The sequence below is a fragment of the Osmia lignaria genome, chromosome 14 (assembly GCF_051020975.1).
Source record: "Osmia lignaria lignaria isolate PbOS001 chromosome 14, iyOsmLign1, whole genome shotgun sequence".
In the NCBI taxonomy this organism is placed as follows: domain Eukaryota; kingdom Metazoa; phylum Arthropoda; class Insecta; order Hymenoptera; family Megachilidae; genus Osmia; species Osmia lignaria.
Genome location: NC_135045.1, coordinates 13,846,305 through 13,864,678, shown reverse-complemented (window position 1 = coordinate 13,864,678; position 18,374 = coordinate 13,846,305). Strand labels below are relative to the sequence as shown.

The window sequence follows — 18,374 nt, the reverse complement described above, 5'->3', positions numbered from 1 at the left end:
GTTATTTTTCTTTGTATTTTTTTTATATACAGGGCGCACTCATTGTAACTAATATAATTAATTTTCCTTTTGTATTTCAAGAACAGGGCGCAACATTTGTACACTGATTACACTAATTATTTTCATTACTTACATTTTTATATAACTCAAATAATTACTTACCTTTTCTTTTTATACACATATTATAAACAAACACATTGCATTTTTTCTTGAATAAACACTCATTACGACTTTTTTGAGAAAGGAATTAACGTTGGATTTCACTCCTTTACCGCGCACCACCCGAACCTATGATCCCTTCATTATTTTGTTATTTACGAGTCGCCTTCTCATAGGGAACCGCTCTCCCTACGCAGTCGGTGCAGTAGCGTACTCGCGATAATAATTCCGGGACGTTACACGTAGATTATATATATAAAAATTTGGTGACAGCGGTGGGATTGGTCAAATCGTTGTAACAGATAGGTCGAGTCACTGTAACAGGTAGAATCCGTCGAGTCATTCTTCATGATAGTTCGGGTCATTCGAGTTTTCTGTTCGACGGAGTGGTAAAAGAATACAATTCTTAGCGGACGTTAATACCTTTCTTGAAACAAATTAGAAAATAAGTATAAGCGTAATTAATTAAGTAAATACTAATAAATAGATAAATTAATAAATAAAAAAAAAAAAAAAAAAAGGGGAGAAAACAAAAAAAAAATATTGAAATAAACAAAAGAAGAAAATATATAGATAAAAAAAAAAGGAAAAAAAAAAACATACGTAAAAAAAAATAAAAAATATATATATAATAAAAAACATATATATATATATATATTAATAAATAATTATATTAACCAATAAACATGGATAACGAAGCCAACGTACCAGCCGAGGGCAACCGACCAATAAGCATAAGGGATGCAGCGGATATAGTGCCACCTTTCGATGGCCACAACATTTCCGTGTACCAATTCACGAAGAATTGCCTTAATGCAAGGGGCATGATTTCACCAAACGCCGAATACGGCCTAGTCCAATTAATTAAAAATAAATTATATGGACAAGCCTCGAGAGTAGTATTGAGCGGAGACTACAATACCATCGAACAGCTGATTACGGTGCTGAAATCACGTTTTGCTCCATTATACTCATCAATACAACTATGCGGAGACATGTCGAAATTGGCTCAGATGCCGAACGAAGCAGTCGTCGACTACAGTAGCCGAGTCTCCAGTATTTTGCTGCAAATTCAGAACTGCAACGAAATCGAAGTTCCTGAATATACGCAGCAGTATAATGCATCTGCAGAAGCCAATGCTGTCAAGGCATTTCTGACTGGGATGAAACCAGAAATCTTCAGTCGATTACGAAATTGCGAGTTCAACACCTTGGACGAAGCAATTAGTGCAGCTATTAAAGGCGAAGCAGAGTACAAAGAAAATATGATGAGGATGAAATTGACCGAGGGATATACCCAGGCCATTCAATGCAGCAACTGTTTTGGGTACGGCCACAGTACGAACACCTGCAGTAGCCGTTCATTCCAAAGGCAGCAGGTATCGTCGATCCAATGGCAGCCAAGATATTGCCAGCATTGCCAGCGCCCGGGACACACAATTCAAAATTGCTGGTTCAACAACAATAACAACAACAATTTCAATAACAACTATAATAATTACAACAATTATAATCAACAAAGAAGTCAATGGATACAACCAAACCGGGTTCCACAAAACCAAACCCCGGTGAACCAGCGGCAGAACACAGGTCAACGCCAAGGAACGGGACAACCACCGGCTTTTCAACATCCGGCAAACCAACCTTTGGCAAATCCGACCTTTCAACCCCCGGTAAACCAACCTCCTAGTAACTGGTACCAAGGCACCGCAAACTGGAGAAGGCAACCTCCAATATGCACTTATTGCCAAAATATTGGCCATACCATCGAACAATGCAGAAAGAAAGCGTATCAAGAGAAGATTAAAAACCAACCACAACAACCTACAACTCATGAACCACAGGTACGTAAAGAAACGAACCTGTGTTTAAAAGCGAATTACGCAGAAAAGCCACCAAGCATCAAACTCATAAGTGAAAACTTTCATCAAGGAGTAGCATCACTAATGATCGACACTGGATCAGATATAAACATTATTAAAAAACATATTATATCAAATAAAGCAATAATTAATACCAATATCATCTTTGAATTAAACGGAATAACTGAAGGCTATCTTTCAACCCTAGGATACATCGAAGTAAAAGCACTGGATACAGAGTCCGTATTCCATGTTGTGGAGGATCTTCCGATAGCGCACGATGGAATACTAGGAACCGAATTCTTTAAAAATAGCGGAGCGAACATTGACTACGCCAAATCTATGCTCATAGTCAACAATTTCATAATACCATTCCAAGAGCCTTTAATCACAATACCATCAAGGACTAGAACAACAATTCCCATTAAAGTAGAAAATACAGAAGAAAAGACAGGCTTTATACCAAAAATCGAAATACATCCACAATTATACATGGGAAACGCCGTAGTGACAAACAGAACTGGCATAGCCTTCCTTCATGCAACAAATGTCTCCTCCGAAGACATCAAAATTCAAATGCCTACCTTACAATTGGAACCATACGAAGAAATAAAAATAGAAGAAGAAGAAGAAGCACCATCAGATTCTACTGAACGCATCACTACACTATTTACATCACTACGCCTGGAACATTTAAATAGAGAAGAAAAATCAAGCATAAGGAATTTAATTTCAAACAACGCTGACAGATTCTACTTAAACGAAGACGAACTTGGAGCAACAAACAAAATTTTCCATCGAATAATCACAATTGACGAAGTTCCAGTTAACATAAAACAATATAGATACCCACAGGCGTTAAAGGAAGAAGTAAATACACAAGTCAAAGAATTATTAGAAAAAGATATAATCGAACATTCATCATCACCTTATAATTCTCCAATCTGGATAGTTCCAAAAAAGGAAAATACACATGGAAACAAATCATGGAGATTAGTAATCGATTTTAGAAAATTAAATGAAAAAACCATTAGCGACGCATATCCATTGCCAAACATAGTCGACATTCTAGATCAATTGGGAAGCGCAAAATACTTCTCAATATTCGACTTAAAGTCTAGCTTCCACCAGATACCCATGCATCCAGACGACAAACACAAGACAGCTTTTTCAACGCCATTTGGACACTTCCATTTTAAAAGAATGCCATTTGGTTTAAAGAACGCTGCAGGTTCATTCCAGAGACTTATGAACAACGTTCTGGATGGACTACAAGGGGTCGAAGCATTCGTGTATATTGATGATATAGTAATTTATGCTAGCTCAATAGAAGAACACGAGACAAAATTCAATAGACTTATGGCAAGACTGAGAGAAGCAAATCTATATCTCCAGCCGGAAAAATGCGAGCTACTGAAGAAGGAAGTAGCCTACTTGGGACACATTATCACAGAGGATGGAGTGAAACCTGACCCGAAGAAAGTAGAAGCGGTCAAAGAGTTTCCAGTTCCCAAAACAGTAAAGAATATTAGGCAATTCCTTGGTTTATGCGGATATTATAGAAGATTTATAAAAAATTTTTCAAAAATAGCTAAACCTCTATCAGATTTAACAAAAAAAGAACAAAAATTTGAATGGACACAGCAACAACAACAAGCTTTCATCATCCTCAGAGATAAATTATGCGAGGAACCAATTCTCCAATATCCAGATTTCACAAAACCTTTCAATATCACCACGGACGCATCTGGAATCGCCGTTGGAGCAGTACTAAGCCAGGGCGAAATTGGAAAAGATCAACCAGTATCATATACTTCAAGAGTATTAAACAAGGCAGAAACACAATACTCAGCTACGGAAAGAGAATTGTTAGCAGTCGTATACGCCGTAACTCATTTCAGACCCTATATTTACGGAAGAAAATTTTATCTAATAACTGACCACAAACCATTAACATGGCTGCATAATTTAACAGACCCCGCATCAAGATTAATGCGATGGAAACTAAAATTAAGCGAATACGACTATGAGATCAAATATAAACCCGGAAAACAAAATATAAACGCCGATGCATTATCCCGAAATCCTATTGCAACCTTACCAATTCAAGCGAAACGAAAACATTCTACCACAGACTCAAAAGAAGTTAAAAAGAAGAAACAATGGCACCAGTATGCTACCAGACCCAGAGCAACAACTTCAACCACCGAATCAAGAGAAATCAAGAAGAAAAAACAATGGCATCAATATCCAACTCGTCCGAGAAGCACTACATCAACTACAGGATCCAAAAAAATAACAAAAAAGAAAAAAGAATGGCACCAATATCCAACACGTCCTAGACCATCGACGACAACCGATTCTAGGGAGCATAAGAAGAAAAAAGAAACGCACCAGTACCCTACACGTCCTAGACCATCGACAACATCCGATTCTAGGGAATATAAAAGAAAAAAGGAAACCCACCAACACCCTACAAGACGAAGACCAACTACGTCATCAAGCTCCAGAGAAATCAAAAAGAAGAAGGAAACCCATCAGTATCCAACAAGACGCCGAGATACATCTTCAGAACTAAACAGAAAAACAAAAAAGAAAAAACAGTCGCATCAACACACCACACGACAAAGAGATACTTCCTCTGAATCCGAAAGAAGTATTGTAAGAAGAAAAACAACACATCCTACACGACAGCGAGATACTTCGTCTGATTCTGAGAAAGAAATAAAGAAAGAAAAAATTACACAACACTATAAGAGACCACATGAAACAAGCAGCAGTCTACATCAAACAAATAAGAAACGCTTTAAAGAAAACACAACCTCCAGTGAATCAGAATATTGCGATACTGACGAATTTCAAGACCAACAACTCAGGAAGAGGAAAAAGGAAACATCAAGCTCTGCAAACAAACAATTCAAAAAGAGAAGACAAAGTGAAAAACAAGTTATAGTAGAAATTCATCAACCACCAAAAAAGTTGATTTATGAACCTCCTAAACCAATCAAAAGGAAACATGAACCAATAATAATTGGTGACGAAATTGAAGTTTTTGAAGAAGGAATGACTTTACCCAAACACATATATAGAGACCCACCCAAAATAGGTTCATCTTCAGGAACAAAAAAAGCATCCTCAGAAACAGAAAGAACATCTTCAGAAATAAAAAAAGCATCTTCAGAGACAAAAAAGACATCTTTAGGAACCAAAGAAGAATTTTCAGAGCTGAAAAAAGAGGAGAAAAATGATTCAGAAAGTACATCCACAGCACCAATAACTCCTATTAAAATTATAAAAGAAGAGGATCAACTTACCACTCATAAAATAACACAACCAAGAGTGATCAGCAACCTACCAGTCACATCCAAGATAATAGAGACAACTGACCACCTCTGGATGAAGAAAGGAATTGTGATTGTATTCCTAAATGAAGAAGGAAAACCAATAGACAATCAATCAAAAGAATTTTTACAAAAGGAAAAAATAAAAATACATATACCTCATCAAGAAGAAACCATTATACATCTAAAAAAGAAGAACAAAGAAATATTTGGCCTGGTAACACATTCAAGAGAAGTCTTACCTAAAACACTAAAAACACTTTACCAAGAATTCTATAAGAGGAAAATTCAAGAATGTTCTATACCTGAACTAAAAGGATTACATAAACTCCTACAAGTAATTTTTGCAGACTCAAACATCTCTATCACACTCTGTAAAGGAACCATAGTCACACCACCTAAAGAAGAAAGAATACATATCATTAGAGAAAACCATGAAAGCCCAGTAGGAGGACATAAAGGAATAAAAAAGACTTACCATAGAATCAGAAATAACTATTATTGGAAGAACATGAAAAAGGAAATCACTGATTATATTAGAACCTGCATTAGCTGTCAAAAAGTGAAATTAGTAAGAATGAAAAACAAAGAACCAATGGTCATCACTGATACCCCTATTGATGCATTTGACAAAGTATCTTTAGATATATTAGGACCATTGCCAATAACTACAACAGGAAACAGCTATATACTTACTATTCAGGATAACTTGACCAAATACTCAGCTGCAATACCCTTAATATCAACTACATCTGAAGAAGTAGCAAAAGCTTTTACAGAACATTTTATATGCAAATTTGGAAGTCCAAAAGCTATACTTACAGACCAGGGTACATGTTTCACAGGATCATTAATGAAGAAATTAGCTAAAGCATTCCAAATCAAAACATACAGAACATCTTCATTCCATCCACAATCAAATGGATCACTAGAAAGAAGCCATCATGTTTTAATTGAATATTTAAAACATTATATCTCAAAAGAAAAACATTGGGACGAATGGTTACCACAAGCGATGTTTTCCTATAACACCAGCATCCACGAAGGAACAAAATTCACACCACATGAATTAGTTTTCGGAAAAAAAGCTCGTCAACCATCAAGTATTAAACCGATCGATAATTTAAAAACATACCCTGATTATATCGAAAAACTAATTCAAACACTGCACAATTTACGAGAAATAGCAAAATCAAATTTGGAAAAAGAAAAACACAGACAAAAACACTATTACGACAGAAAAATTCGACCAATAAACTACGAAACAGGTGAAAAAGTTATGCTATTAAACCCGCCTAGAAGAAACAAATTTGAAAAGGAATACACTGGACCATACACTATACTTCGAAACATAGAACCAAATAACATAGAATTGGCAATAGGACCCAATAAAAAGCGAATCGTTCACAAAGATAGGCTAAAGAGGGCCTATCTACCAATCAACATCATAGATCAAACGTGAAGATCGATGCAAAAATCCACTAGATTCATGAACACGCGCATGCGTATTAACGAAGATCTAAAAAACCGTTGGAAGCAAGTGGAAGCACCTCATAAAGAACATTACTGTACCAAAGCTAACGGCTGCAACAGGACAAGAAAGAGCTCAAGACAACAAAAAGAAAAAAGGAAGGAAAGAAATTGTGAAAAAGTGAAGAATTATAAAAAAAGTAAGCACTAAATAATATTAAAAGTTAAGAAATAAGTATTAAATGTCATAATAATTTGTAGAAATAAGAAAATGCGGGCACCTACGACGACTATTGATGCTCTCTGCATCACAGACAACAGCATAGCATTCCAAAACATATTTCATCCAATATCAAAAAGACTTTGCTTCCACTGCGCTAGGCGCGTACGCCCAGAGGTTCGAGGACAATGGGTGCACCAAGGCACGCACCATTTTATCGTAAAGGAATTCGGCGTTCAACAAACCCAATGTGTGGCGTGTAATTGGGAATACGCCGATTTTCAACCTGCCATAGCGTGCAACAAATGTCTAGTAGCCATGAGGAATATGGAACCAGACGACAAAGAAATCTTAGAACAAGGAGCGCTCTTCCCATCCGAGGACCACGAAGTCGTTTACCTAAACGACCTTTACTGGCAATAGCAAAATAATCAATGCTATTAAATATATATATTTATAAATTTTCCAATAAACTATAACTCCATTTTCTGTAAAAAACGCTTACTTATTCAATAAGAACCCTTAACCGCCATTATGGTCTTTCCCAAAAGAGGAAAGACAAAGAAAGAATGATAAAGAAAGAAAGAAGGCGTAAAGCGCCACCTACGCAAACGCCATATTTATTTTCGAAAAATTCTAATAACAAACATGGTTAGACGTGCCGGCAAACGCCAGCAATTAAAACGCTTAAGGAAAGCCTTAAAGAAACTCAAGGAGGTACAGGTATATTTCTTTTCCGTAATTTAATAATTTACTAATTACTCCAAATATCTTCAAAGGCTCCAATACAGCATCCTAAACAAACAGAGAGTACACCATGGAGGTTAATACCAATCAACATTCCGGAATTGAATTGGAAAACCTTCAAGAAATTAAGCAGAACAGATCCAAGAAGAAAACACGCAAAGATCATAAAATATTTTGGAAAATTGGCCGCATCCCCCCGAAACGACGAAACAAAATGCCAATGCCAGACTTGCCAAGAACTACAAACAAAAAAGTCTCTTGAGGACAAGAGACTAACACAGGGGGAAGGCTGTAACATCCCACAGGAAGAAGAATGAATAAAAAAAAAAAAAAAAAAAAAACCTATCATTATTAATTATTAAAAAATATATTTATTTTTTTTAGTTTTTATACAATCAAAATTATAACACTTCGTTTTTTTATTATTGTAATAACACAATTCAGATTGACAATTATATTCATATTTAATAAGAAAAGAATGTTGTATTTATACTTAACAAAATTTATACAAAAAAAAAAAAAAAAATACATCGATAATTACCGCGTCGATAATTCTACCGCGTCGATAAAAGATCGACGCGGGATATATAGATAGAGATAGGAATAACATATAGAAAGAGACAGGAATAGAGCGCAGAATAAAGAAAGATAGCACTACGCATAGACAGAGACAGCGATACGCGCGGAGTCACGTACACTCCGGTCAAAGTCCAAACACTTCCGGTATCGAAAACGCATATAGAAAAAACTGCTACGTAAGCAAATCTCGAGTATAAATACGAGCGTGCCGCGAGGAGCACTTCTACTTCGATTCTGATCGTAGTCCGACACGGATCTATGATACGATCACTACATAGGTTTCCAGTAGCTTAGATTCTTTTGTCGGCAAGGCGGCAAAGGTTCTGCGTCAGACCCGGAGCGCTCGACCACCGGTTCGCAGCGGTTCTCACACGTGTCAGGTTCGCTACCAAGCTTAACGAGCGAGCGAAAGCCGAAGCTCCTTGGATGCGGCCTATTAGCACACTGGCTCTAGAGCGACGATACCGTCCTGCAGTGTTCGCAACCAAGCTTAACGAGCGAGCGAAAGCAGAAGCTCCTTGGATGCGGCCTATCAGTGACGGCTAAGTTGCTCAGAAATCGTACTGCGGCCGAACGGGTTAGCTCCTACAGTGTCGGAACGGATCCACGCCAACTCCTCGACAATCGAACAATTTATTTGAATAAATTTTATTTTATAAATTCAAGTTATAGATTTAGAATTTTCATAATCGTATCTAGAGACGCGTTCACTAATCAATTAAGTTTTTCTTTGTATTAGGTCTTCACTATTTTGTTATTTTTCTTTGTATTTTTTTTATATACAGGGCGCACTCATTGTAACTAATATAATTAATTTTCCTTTTGTATTTCAAGAACAGGGCGCAACATTTGTACACTGATTACACTAATTATTTTCATTACTTACATTTTTATATAACTCAAATAATTACTTACCTTTTCTTTTTATACACATATTATAAACAAACACATTGCATTTTTTCTTGAATAAACACTTATTACGACTTTTTTGAGAAAGGAATTAACGTTGGATTTCACTCCTTTACCGCGCACCACCCGAACCTATGATCCCTTCATTATTTTGTTATTTACGAGTCGCCTTCTCATAGGGAACCGCTCTCCCTACGCAGTCGGTGCAGTAGCGTACTCGCGATAATAATTCCGGGACGTTACACTACCATAAATCAATTTGGTTATCTAATAATAGGCTCTATTTAGAATCTAAACCGTTCCACATTAACGTAACAGTCTTCCCCTTTGTACCAGGTGTTTACATGTCGCCTCGCTACCGTTTCGCCGACTCGGCTGGCCGACGGAGCGTGACGAGTTCGGCGGAGAGATGACGGGCGGCCCCTGGAACAAAGGGGACTTCTCAATATTTAAGCGGGTTGATCTTAACCGCTTAATTTTGATTCTTAATCAGTCTTCGGTCGCCGAAACATCGCGCTTCGCCTTCCCGCCGAAATTCCGAACTTTCTGCTTCGGGAATACGCGGACAGAAATAAAATCGCTCTTAAAGTTCGTTATTTTATTAAACTTAGAATTAAGACTTTGTCAAACTTGTACAACCGTCGAAAACGAGCTTAAATACAGTTAGTTCTTTTGAAACTAACTCCAGCTCTTTCTTGATAACCGCATCGTCCTAACGTCCGGCACCTCTCTAAAATCACCGAGTTTTCCAATCGCCTCCCTTCTCACGGCGACGAAACGCGTGAACAGTAGTTGTTCTGCAGTTTGACCGAAGTTACGAATAGGGAATGAAAATAAAAATGTCTTGCATTCAAACCATTATATAATTTTTTATCTGAAAGCATATATTTCATATACAGTAAAAGTTGATAGATGCAAAAGGAAGTGGGACCTAAACATTGCATATATGTAATGAGCCGAGATGTCGATTCGATGTTTACATGTGGCTCCAGCCGAGCGTGAACGTTGAAAGGGCCAGACAGTGCAGTGGAAGAAAGAGGGAGGTCCAATGATCAAAGGACAGAGCCGAAACGTATCGGTGTGACTAATACTAATTCAATCATAAAACTTTTTTACTTTTGACTTTTTTTCAATGAAACTTTTACTAGCGCATTGGTGAGATTTTTCTGATTAAAATGGTACCAAACACGATACAGTTTGAATTATAATTACTTGCTAAAATTGATGTTAAAAGTTGGCGAAAAGCAAGAGGGATCGAAATCAAAACCAGCCGCGGTGTCGGCTCTGGTTTCAAACATTGCATATATCCAGCCAAGGTGTCGATTCTGAGCGTGAATATAATTCAAACTATATCGTGTTTGGTATCATTTTAATCAGAAAAATCTCACAAATGCGTTAGTAAAGGTTTTATTAAGAAAAAGTTAAAAATAAAAAAGTTTTATCGTTGAATTAGTATTAGTCACACCGATATTACGGTTCGGATCGTATTACACGGCTTCTTCGTCGAGTGTCTTGGTTCGCCTAGGGGGATCCCCCCAAGTGAAGGGGATAGGGTTTGCATATATCCAGCCAATCTTTCGTTGCGTATATCCAGCTTTTACTGTATAGCTATCGTAGCATACGTGTTTCATTTAGATGTATGCGAAAAGTGACGTAGCATAGCATGCCGTTAGTTGGATGCAATAACTGAGGTGGCGCTGAAATCAGTTTCTGTTCGGCCTAATTTTCGATGAAACGTTGAAAAAGATTGTTTTACCGACGCGGAATTCGAGGTTCGGGCTCCACGCTAGCATCGCGTTAAAACATTGAAAAGTATTCGCGATTTCCAGTACAAAGAGTGGTCGGTCATGCAAATACATGGAAAAATAGTGGAAATCATGATTTTTTCGATTTTTTACTATTCTATTGCGTCATATTTAGAACAACTTATTTTTCATGATAAGCACATCCCCCGTTAAAAAATTGGAAAGTATTCGTGATTTTTGGCAAAAAAGAGGTTGATCATGAAAATGCATAGAAAAATAGTGGAATTATTGATTTTTTCGATTTTTTACGACTTTATTGCGTCATATTTAGAACAACTTATTTTTTATGATAAGCACCTTCCCTTGTTAAAAAATTGGAAAGTACTCGTGACTTTCGGCAAAAAAGGGGGTTGATCATGAAAATGTGTGGAATTATCGATTTCTATCGATTGCTACAGTTTTATCGCGTCAGCTGCATAACGCGTTACATTCTGTCATGTGCTCCGTGTTTTGCCCAAAAATTGTGAAGTACCAGAGATTACCAAGGAAAAGAAATGTAATTGACACAATATATTGTCGGACTACATGTAATTAATATTATCTAGTACAATAGTTCAAGAAATTTAGTGAATTGCGTATTGTAAGATTTTAGGTTATATTTGCCTATGGTGATGTTGGCGAAATTCCACAAGTCCACGCAGCACGACGAAGTTGGCAACGAAAATACTTCGTTGGTGCGTCGTTACCGATAGCGGCAGCATCTCTCGGGCCCACTTTGTCCACGCGGTCCCCTCTCCACGGGCTTGCCGGCACGATCGACGCCATCATCGATCGTGTTCTTCTTGTTCGATCGCTCGACGCGTACACACGTACCTCGCAGTGCTCTCTTTTCGATTCAAGAACGTAATTCAGCCCACGCGACGCGAAGGATTTCAGACCACGCTGTCTAATTCTCGTATTGTCCGCGCTGCATAATTATATGCAGTTTAGTGTCTAAGACTCACATTGTATAATTTCATCATTGTAAATAATTTCATTTGAACACGCTGACCACGCGCATCACGTGTCTGTGTTTTGTAAATTTTGTGAATAAACTTTGTGTTGTTACCGTTACACGCTTGTGTCTGACTCAGTCTGCTCTGACCACGCAATTCGCAAACAGGTGATATAAAACTAATTCATAGTAATTGGATATCCTTTTCTATCTTTTCTCCATAAGTCTTCTTTGAACAAGATTGTTTCTAAATGTTTTAATGCTTTTTCTGATTGGCTTGAACAATTATATATATAGGCTAAAGTTGCATGATGCGCTGTCAATCTGCTGCCAATCTACCATCATAGTCTGCGCGCAGACTCTGTTGTGTTTCTGCCTCCAATTTGACAACAGGTTATGTTAGCAGAATCTGCTCGGTTTTTGACGTCGATCTTCTTTAGCAGGTTGTGAGGAGTACGAGGCCGCAAAACCGCGGGCCCCACCAACGCGCTAGTACCAGCGCCGCCGACAGGTGGCGACCGCGCGCACCGCGAACTCGCGAGGCGAACGGCCTCGCGAGCAGATATATACCGGGCCGCGAGACTACCGAAACCAGATCGGTACTCGGAAGCGAATCACTATTGCTGAGCGATAAAGAGGCGATCACCTACGATTTTTGGGCTCCTGCTATTTCTTCTAGCAGCGTTCGTCAGGACGGGTTGTGTTTACGGCCGTCCGGCGATACTGACCGCTGTATCCCTGGCCACTGCCGAGAGTTTTCTCGGCGGCCTCCCGACCGCCGCACAGTGGGACAAAACTGCTTCTGGCGATCAAAATTCTGTAACTTCGGTTCTATTGGAAATATTTTAATGAAATTTTGGTAAGTTTTTGCCTACATTGTAATACTTAAGTTGTATTAATATAAATCATATTGAACTACAGGGTGTCAAGATATTCACGTATAAACTGTAACGCTTTCAATATCCTTCACTTGTTAGACATAGTTTATGTTATTTAACAAAAATTTAACTTAAAACTGTTAATAACTGTAATGAAAACGGATATAATAATTAAAAAATGACAAAACATGTGTTATTATAATATATTTATTTATATTTATTATGATCTATACCAAATCATTTGTGAAAATAGTTTCGACAATTATGAAAATTTATTATGGCATATTGCAAGGCCGAAATAAAGTTTTAGATGACGAATTTACACGTTGAATGCAGTTAACTAGTTAATAATCGTATCTGGTACTGCTTTTCCATCATCGTGCGCTGCGGCCAAGATGGGTGTAATTTATTTCAATCGCCATTTTGTTAAGCAGTGGCAGGTTGGGGCAGCCGTTTTTTTCTGATTCTGATAGAGGAAGGTTCACTCTTTACTACAGTAATAATCACACCCTGCACAAGTGTGCACATTTTTTTAAAATCAAACGCAAAGTTGAGATTTTAGTTAAATGTACTTCGTTTCAATCAGATCCTATTATTTAATAAAAAGTTGTTACATTGAACACTTTTATTGAACCGAAATAAAGTTTTGGATAACGAATATACACGTCGAATGCAGTTAACTGGATAATAATCGTATCTGGTACTGCTTTTCCATCATCGTGCGCTGTGGCCAAGATGGGTGTAATTTATTTCAATCGCCATTTTTTTGAGCAGTGACAGGTTGGGGCAGCCGTTTTTTTCTGATTCTGATAGAGGAAGGTTCACTCTTTACTACAGTAGTAATCACACCCTGCACAAATGTGCACATTTTTTTAAAATCAAACGCAAAGTTGAAATTTTAGTTAAATGTATTTCGTTTCAATCAGATCCTATTATTTAAAAAGTTGTTAACATTTTAACTTATTTTATGCACTGAATAGAATCTATACTAATCTAGTAAACTTTGTAATTCATTTGAATTTTATCTTTCCGAGTAAAATTTATTAGAATCGTACATTGAAGTTATGGGTAATATTATCAGCGTTTCGTCTTGACGAATTTCTACTGACTTTGAGTGCGAACCACGGCAAAACGGAAAGAAATATGAAAAAACGGATTACACTACGTTAAACTACAGTTTATTCTCTATCGATGTATGTAATTAGTTTTTCAATTTTCGAATTCACGAAAATCGACTTTTGATCGCCGAAAGCCGTTTTGTCCCACTGTGCGCCGGACCGGACGTATACGTGTCTACGGCGTCCACCGGAGCACGGTCTTCTTACTGCCTGGGTGAGGACAGGTTGTGTCCTCGGTCGTCCGCCCATGAAGGCATCTAACCATCGTTCCCGACTATCCAACTACCTCCGCCGTTTTCCGTACCGCACCGAAATGTTACAATAGGACGGCCAACATCCCGTCTCGCGACCGCGCCGCGACCAGACCGCGCCGTGATCGCGACCGCTCGATACCGTTAGCTTTAAGGACCGCGCCGTGACCGCGACCGCTCGACACCGCTAGCTTTAAGGACCGCACCGTGACCGCGGCCGCTCGATACCGTTAGCTTTAAGATCGTTAGTTGGTAAGACCGCTTAAACTGATAGGATACCCAGGGCCGTAGCTTTAAATTAGACTGTAACCATAGAGTTAAATATATCTATTTTCACCCATATTCAACCAACTTATTCATTCGTTCGCCTGAACCCCGGACTTACCGGCTGAGCCGGCAAACCCCCGGCAGTAAACCGTCACAAGGTTTTGTTACATTTCTGCCGCCAATCTGCGTCAATAACTAGATTTAACACATCCCGCATCAAATCTGTAGCCATTCTGTTTACAAAACCTTGTAACAGGAATTCGACAAAATCTGCTATGCGTAGGTTTGGCTATCTGAGTAATTGCATAGCTAATGTCTGGACGAGATCCCAACATCAAACACATCAAGCCCGTCTTGCGGGCGTTTATTCTACGGTAAATTCGTTACACGGGTTCTGCCGCTTAAAGCGCTAAAGCGCACCTTGACCTGCCTTTCGGGAAGTATGGGCGGATAGGATGGGAGTGCAGTGACCTGAGTACGCGTATATAGTTATTCAAACGTGTGTATATTCTGATTGTTTGTTATTACATACCCTCGTCGTCTTCGGGTGTCGTATATTCTCGTCCCGCACACGTCGGTCATTCATACTTTAGGTTTCGCTTTACACTTACGTCGCGGATCGGACGGAACACTAGACCCGCGGCGCGTGGCTACGACTCGACCTTGGAAGATGCAAGCGGTTTGTGGTGGTCCTGCACAGCACACGGGTGCACTCCTGGAGCTTGTCCTATTATGGGCCTGGAACCACAGACCTCGGGGATACAGTCATGTTGAACCGTCGGCCGAGCACGTCGTTGATGATCTTCCAGGTTTCGAGGAGCCTAAGGTGCGGGTCTACTGCAGGTCGCGGACGGGCAGCACTTCGTCGCTGCTTCGCGTGGTCAAGAAAACTAAGAGCGCAAGGTCTGTTTCGTGTCGCCAATTTATATTCCTCAAAAGGGGTCACACCCGTGGCTTGCGAAACTACCGCAGGGTGTTCGTCATTGCGTTCCGCGAGTTCCTTGACTTCGTGTCGCGGGCGTTGCCGGGCGCGAAAATGCTGATGCTCTGCGGATTCCGGAGTGAGGCCTTTTTGGAATGGCAAAAGGCGAAAATACGGTCGATGACCGGGGATGTAACAGTATAAACAATAGTCACTTTCTGCCCTTCTAAACCTCATCTTCAGTAAGAAAGTATTTATTCTCTCATTCCAACACTTAGGAGCCTGTTTCAACCCGAAAAGAGATCTTTTTAACTTGAATACGTGATCCTTGTTACATTTCACCCATACGGTGCATAAATATAAATTTCCTCCTTTAGATAACCATTTAGAAACGCAGTTTTCACGTCTCACTGAGCATGATGATAAGCCCTTTGATTACCTATAGCCAATAGGATTCTTATCGTTGATATCCTTGCTACCGGTGAATATATTTCATCATAATTAAATGTGTTTCTCTGTGCGAATCCCGTTACTACTGGCCTAGCTTTCTATCTATCCTCTGTAGTTTCTTCTAGTGGTTTCACGCTACACAGGGTGTTCCAGAACTCGCGTTGGTCTCGTGAAGGGATGGTAGTTGGGGTGATTATGAACATTTTCCTTTGGGAAAATGTTGTTTGAAGCTTTGTTTTTGGATTATTAAAGAAAAACACTGACCAATCCGAGTGCGTATAGCGCACGGGCTCAGGGATGGCAGCGTCAGCCGGGCTTGACGTAGTACGCGAACAAACGGCTCGGCACCCCGCTGACATAGCACAATAAAAAAATTGAACTGGTCGAACATTTTTAATTGTTTAAAATGAATACGGAATCTAATCTCTTGTCGCCTGTCATAATGTAAAAAAGGAAATTCTAAGCAGTCTAAACAACTGTTAAAGATAAAGTAGGGATCCACCTAGGGATCTACGCGAACCGTTGGCAACACGAATCGATAGCTCTCTGTCATGCGCACTCGCGCCACGGGCGTTAGAGAATCGATCAAACAAATCAAACGATTATTCGTTCGTTAACGAGCACCTCAATAACACCAAACCAAACCACTTAAAGCTAAGTTCGCCAAATCAATCGTTCGCTCATCACATCAATCGTTCGTTCATCAAATTGTATTTTTCATCGTTTTATTTGTTGTTCGTGTGGTTTGTGTCATACATATTGTGAATAAATCAAGTTTGTGTTTGTTATAATCTACGTGCAAAGTTTATCACTCATCCTCGATTTTCAGTCCTTTGACAAGGGGAATCCGCCCGCCGACGCAAAACCGCGCTCAGAAACATTGTTGGTTCTTCGAGCCGGATTGGAATCGAGGAAAAGGAAGTTGGTAAAACGCCGATTTGCAATCAGAATTCAAACCGTTAACGATCATAAGTTCGTTAGAAGAACTGATACAAAAACAAACACTAACGATGCGTTTGATTGAACGAGCGCTCGCCAATTTTAAAAAGCTGGGTCAAGTGAAAATGACCGCAGCTACCACATAGAACAGGATGGCAATGTTGAAACACGCATTTTCACAATGTCAAGACCTGCACGCGAAAATCGCTGCCAGTGCGGACCTGAAGATGAAGGCAAGTTCATCCTACTTCGTGAAGGACCAATTTGCAATCTGTGAAGAGCGCTACCAGGAAGCCCAGGACTTCATGGCAGAAATCCTTTACAAGGTTTATCCTCCATCTGAAAATAGTGCGTCTAACGGCAGTTTTCCAAATTCGATGACGTCACGACCAGCAGCAGCTCACCTACCGAGGATTCACCTTCCGACCTTCGAGGGAGCGTTTGAAGAGTGGGAGAGTTTCCGCGACCGGTTCACCTCCATGGTAATAAACAACGACACTTTGTCTAACGTCGAACGCCTACACTTTCTGTATTCGTCGCTAAAGGGCGATGCCAGCCGAGCGGTGAGTCATCTACCTGTAACAGAAAATAATTTTGAAGTCGCGTGGCAAATAATAACATTGCGTTATGACAACAAGCGCCGGTTAGTCTTAACTCATTTAAATACGTTGTTTTCGTTACCGCCAGTTTCGTCCGAAACTCCTTCGGAACTCCGATCGTTACGGGATAACATAAATATATCGATTCAAATGTTGCGAAATCTTCAACGCCCAGTAGAAGCGTGGTTATTGCATTTTTATTATTGTATTTTTAGGCACGCAGAAATTGGATCGCACGTCGCGTAAAGCGTGGGAGTTTAATCTCGGTGATTGCACAGAATTTCCGACCTATGAAGAATTTGACACGTTTTTAGAGAAAAGAATCCGAGCCTTAGAATTGCTGCCAACGAGCAAACGCGAGAAACCAAGCGAATCCGATAAAGTAAAGCCAATTAAACTGAAACCAGTATCAATTCATTCTACTGCAACGTACAAAATTTTATGCGCGGTCTACAAACAAAATCATTTGCTTTATCAATGTCCAACCTTTCTAGTAAAATCACCACCCGAGCAGAAACTTAAAACAGCAGAAACGGTGCGTGAATTGCTTTTCGGTCAAACACGCAGCAGCGCAATGCACGCGTACTCACCATTGCAAAGAGTGTCAACAAAAGCACCACATGTTGCTGCACTTCCGCGCAGGCAAAGATGTCTGTGTCACACCAACAGGAACGAGTTCCACCACTCTAGAAGAAGGAGTAGAGATAAGTTCTAATTTCGCATTCAAATCACCTATTACATCTAGAATTCTCCTTTCAACAGCAAGAGTACGAGTGCATTCACTCACCGGTCGATGCGTCATTGCGAGAGCGTTGCTGGACCAAGATTCAGCTGCGACGCTCATTTCCGAACACCTAGCTCAATCACTCCACCTTGAACGAGTACGCCAAAACACTCAAATCACTGGAATCAGCGAAACGTAAT

General features: G+C 39.4%; 1 long non-coding RNA gene across 2 annotated transcripts; it reads right to left on the bottom strand.

Annotated features, from left to right (window-relative positions):
• Nucleotides 1-15,049: 15,049 nt before the first annotated feature.
• LOC143306066 (uncharacterized) lies at nt 15,050-18,374 on the bottom strand. 2 transcript variants are annotated; one of them, XR_013063445.1, is made up of 3 exons: nt 18,238-18,374; nt 18,041-18,136; nt 15,050-17,427 (listed from the first exon to the last, which is right to left on the bottom strand). It is a non-coding gene; the product is annotated as an uncharacterized LOC143306066 (long non-coding RNA). The 2 variants fall into 2 exon arrangements; XR_013063444.1 differs by lacking the exon at nt 15,050-17,427 and adding an exon at nt 17,600-17,738.